Raw genomic sequence first — 5,102 nt, forward strand, 5'->3', positions numbered from 1 at the left:
ATAGGTTTGGACAAATATATAATGACATATATCCATCATTATAATATAAACAGAGTATTTTCCCTGCTGTAAAAATTCTCTTTTCCCTATTTATTCACCCCTCCCATCTTCAACTACTGGACACCACTGATCGTTTTATTGTCTCTATAGTTTTGCCTTTTCCAGGAAGTCATGTAGTTGGAATCATATAGTATGTAGCCTTCTCAGATTGTCTTCGTTCACTTAGTAATATGCATTTAAGCTTCGTTCATGCATTTTGCATTGCTTCATACCTCATTTCTTTTCAGTGCTGACTAATATTCCATTGTCTCTGGATGTACCACAGGTTATTGATTAATTCACCTACCAAAGGGCATCTTAATTGCTTCCAAGTTTTGCCAATTATGAATAAAGCTGCTATAACTTCTATGTGCACTTTTTTGTGTGGCCATATACTATTTTCAACTTTCGTGATTAAATGCTAAGAGGTGTGATTTCTGGATCATTTGATAAGAGAATGTTTAGTTTTTTAAGAATCCTCTAAACTATCTTCCAAAATGAGTGTACCATTTTGCGTTTCTACCAACCATGTATGAGAGTCCACATTGCTCCACATCCTTGCCAGCATTTGGGATTGTCAGTTTCCAGGCATTGGTCATTCTAATAGGTATGTAGTGGTATCTCATTATTTTTTTCTTTACTTTTACTTGATAACATATGATGTGGAGTCTCTTTTCATATGTTTATTTGCAATCTGTATATATTCTTTAGTGAGGTGCCTGTTAATCCTTGGCCAATTTTCTACTTGAGTTGTTTGCTTTCTTACTGTTGAGATTTATAAATTCTTTGTGTCTTAGATAACAGTCCTTTATCAATGTGTCTTTTGCAAGCATTTTCACCCAGGATTTGGCTTGTCTACTAACTCTCTTGATGATGTTTTACACACAGGAGAAATGTTTAACTTTAATGAATTCCAGCGTATTAATTATTTATTTCATGGGTCATGTCTTTGGTGTTTTTTTTTTCTGAAAAGGCAACACCATATCCAAGATCACCTAAGTTTTTTCCTATATTATCATCTAAGAGTTTTATATTTTGCATTTTACATTTAGGGCTATGGTCTATTTTGAGTTATTTTTTTATGAAGAGTGTAAGTTCTGTGTCTAGAGTAATTTTTTTGTTGTTTATGGATATCCAGTTGTTCTAGCACCATTAGTTGAAGAGACTGTCTTTGCTTGTATTGCCTTTGCTCCTTTGTCAAAGTCCAGTTGACTATATTTATCTAGATATATTTCTGGTTTCTATATCCTGTTCCATTAATCTATTTGTATATTCTTTCATACTGTCTTAATAACTGTAGCTTTATAGCAAATCTTAATGTTTGGTATCATAGACTTCAAACTTTTTTCTCTTTCAATATTGTATTGGCTATTCTAGGTCTTTTGCCTCACCATACAAACTTTAGAATCAGTTTGTCAATATCCATGAAGTAACTTGCTGGGATTTTGATTAGGATTGCATTGATTCCATAGCTCATTTGGGAAGAACTGACATTTTGATAATATTTAGGCTTTCTATTCATGAACATGGAATATCTCTCATTTATTTTAATTCTTTGATTTAGCTCATCAGAGTTTTGTAGTTTTCCTCAAATAGGTCTCATATATATTTTTTGTTAGATTCATGCATAAGTATTTCATTTTGGAGGTTGTTAATATAAATGGTATTGTGTTTTTAATTTCAAATTTCACTTGTTGGTAAGTTTCCTGTATTTTTATTTGCTAAAGCTGCCAAACTTAGTATTTAGATTCTCTATTTGTGAATGAATTTCAGTATTTATCACTTAAGAATTTGTTCAACTATAAGCAACAGAAAACACAACTGATAATGGCTTAAACAAATAGGCATTTATTTTTCTCATATAACAATACATTTGGAGGTAGACAGATGCTGGTATTGGTTCAATAGCTCAAAAATGTCATGGGTAGAGGGGACAACCAAGAAGGTGCAGTAGGTAAATGCTGTGTTTACCTTCTCTCACAACCACATCAAAATTACAACTAATCTACAAAACAACCATTTTTGAGAATCACCTAAAATCAAGCTGAACTGAAGCCCTTCAACTAAGTACATGCAGAAGAAGCCACCTTCAGACTGGTAGGAGGGGCAGATAAACAGAACAGTCTAACCTCACACCTGTGTGTGACCAGTAAAGATCAGCAGGTCTATTTCGTCTGTGGGGATCACCCCAACCCCCAGATGAGTGAGAGATTCCAGCTCCACCCCAACCCAGGTTTCCAGTGCCAGAGAAAGAAGACCCCATAATTTTTAGTTGTGAAAACCAGCAAAAATTGTGACTGAGTGAGACTGAGGTGGCTGCACGCACAGGTACTCCTCTTAAAGAGAGAGCGTGTGCACTTACCCACCAAGGAATCACTCGCTCTGAGCTCCAGTACTGGGGCAGCAGCTGGAGAGGCGGCAGGAACATATGGTGGGGAACTGAGTTGTCTGGCTTGGGACGGGGGCTGAAGAGGTGATTTTCTCCTGGACAGGGGAGCTGGTGGAGACCATTGTTTCTTTGTTGAGCCCTCCCCTTTCCTGGCATGTGAACACTGGTGGCTGCCATATCTGAGTCTATGCCATTAGTTTGCCACACCCTGGTGATTCGAACCTGGCCATGCCTAACTTTTGGGGACACCCAGGACACTTTCAATGGCTTTCTTGTGTAGACAACTCACCTTGGCTCAAGATGCAGACTTTCCTAGGGTCTTTCAAAGATTTGCAAAACCCAGACAAGCAGCATCTGGCTTGAGCATGCCCTGTACCTCTGGCTGAGCAGCCTTAAGCTGGCACTAGTGGCAGCTGGCCTTGGCTCATGGCCTGGCCTCTGAAGGTGCTTCCAAGCATGGCATGGATGGCACCCATCTGCAGATTCCTTTCTGGCTGCTGCTGGTTGGTCCCAGGTGGTGCAAGGTCTGGGGCTGAAGTAGACCTACAATGAACCCCCTCCAAGGTGATCCTGGGGCTGGCGCCCCCAGTGGCCAGCTTCAAAATGAGCTGGGGCATCACCCAGCTGCCTCCAATGATGACACACCCAAGGGATGGATTGGGCAGGCACCAGAGTCCTGCTGAGGCAGATCCTGCTCCATAGGATCAGCCCCTGCACAACAACTCTTTCACTGTAGTCAAGGCCAGTCCTCTCAACCAGTTAGCCCAAGGGTCAGTCCCTTCCACTGACATGCAATTATCAACCAAGGCTTAACTATAAGAGGAGGGCACACACAACCAACACAAGGGACATACCTGGAGCACGAGGCTCAGGTGACCCGAAAGACTGCGCCACTGAAACTCACAACACACCTACTACATAAGGCCACTCTACTAAGACCGGAAGACATAGCAGCCCTATCTGATACATAGAAAAAAACACAGGGAGGAAGCCAAAATTGGGAAACAAAGAAACATGTCCCAAATAAAAGAACAGTACAAAGCTCCAGAAAAAGAACTAAGCAAAATGGAGACAAGCAATCTATCAGATGGAGAGTTCCAAATACTGGTTGTAAGAAACCTAAATGGTCTCAGGGAGAATTTCAACAGAGAGATAGGAAGCATAAAATTGGAGATGGAAATCATGAAAAGGAACCAGTCAGAAATAAAGGATAAATACAATAATGGAAATGAAGAATGTATTAGGGAATCAACAGAAGAGTAGATGAAGCAAAGGGTTCAACCAGCAATGTAGAAGATAATGTAGCATAACACATCCAACCAGAACAGCAAAAAGAAAAAGAATCCAAAAAGTTGAGGAGAGTTTTAGGTACCTATGGACAATATCAAGCATACCAACATTTGCATTATAGGGTACCATAGGAGAGGAGAGAGTGCAAGGAATTGAAAACCTATTTGAAGAAATGAGAGAAAAATTCCCTAGCCTGGTGAAGGAAATAGAGTTACAATCCCAGAAAGCACAGAGAGTTCCAAACAAGATGAACCCAAAGAAGCTCACACCAAGACACATCATAGTTAAAATGCCAAAGTTTAAAGACAAAGAGAGAATCTTCAAAGCAGCAAGAGAAAAGCAGTGAGTTACCTACAAGGGAGCCCCCATAAGACTGGCAGCTGATTTCTCAACAGAAACTTTGCAGGCCAGAAGAGATTGGCAGGAAATATTCTAAGTGATGAAAAGTAATGACATACAACCAAGATTGCTCTACCCAGCAAGACTGTCATTTAGAATTGAAGGACAGATAAGGAGCTTCCCAGACAAGAAATAGCTGAAGGACTTCATCAACATAAAACCAGTATTACAAGGAATTTTAGAGGGACTTCTTTAAGATGTGAGGGGTGTTAAGGATGGGTAAAAAGGGAAAGGATTAAGAAGAATAAATTGGTTGTTATACAGTAGTTATGGTGATGTAGGGTATAGCATGAGGAATATAGTCAATAATATTGTAAAAACTAGGTATGGTGCCAGAAAATTACTAGATCTATCAGAGTGATAGATAGGAATGGGGTTGGGGTCAGGATGATAAAGGTGAAGGCATTATGAAATACAAATTGATAGTTAATACAGTATGGGGAATATAATCAACGATGTTGTGAGGATATGTAAGGTGACAGATGGGCACTGGACTTATCAGGGGAATAACGTCATAGACTGGGTTCCGGTAGATGCCTGACCAATGTGCTATATAGCTGAAGCTGAAGTATAATAATATTGAATGTCAACTATTACTAAATATATAGGTATGTATAGTCACGGGATGTGGAATACATCATAGGGAAGATAGTCAATGGTATTGTAACAGCTATATAAGATGTCAGAGGATTAGTAGCTTGAGGGGTGGGTTATCACTTTATGAGGGGTTTAAATGTCTAACTATTATGTTGGTTTGTACACCTGAAACTAATAAAAATAAATTAAAACAATTTGATGTGTAGGGCCAACCAAGTGGCAGGATGGTTAAGAGCTGGCTTGGGACGCCAGTGGGCCCCGGTTCAGACCCCACATATGAGGGCCAGTCACAGTGCCCTCTACAGCTAAGATGCTGAACAACAGCTCAACCTGGAGCTGGGCTGCCGTGAGTCGCCGGCGACGGCGTAGGCTGCAGCCCCTGCTGCAG

This window comes from Hipposideros armiger, unplaced genomic scaffold, assembly GCF_001890085.2.
Source record: "Hipposideros armiger isolate ML-2016 unplaced genomic scaffold, ASM189008v1 scaffold_121, whole genome shotgun sequence".
Classification (NCBI taxonomy): domain Eukaryota; kingdom Metazoa; phylum Chordata; class Mammalia; order Chiroptera; family Hipposideridae; genus Hipposideros; species Hipposideros armiger.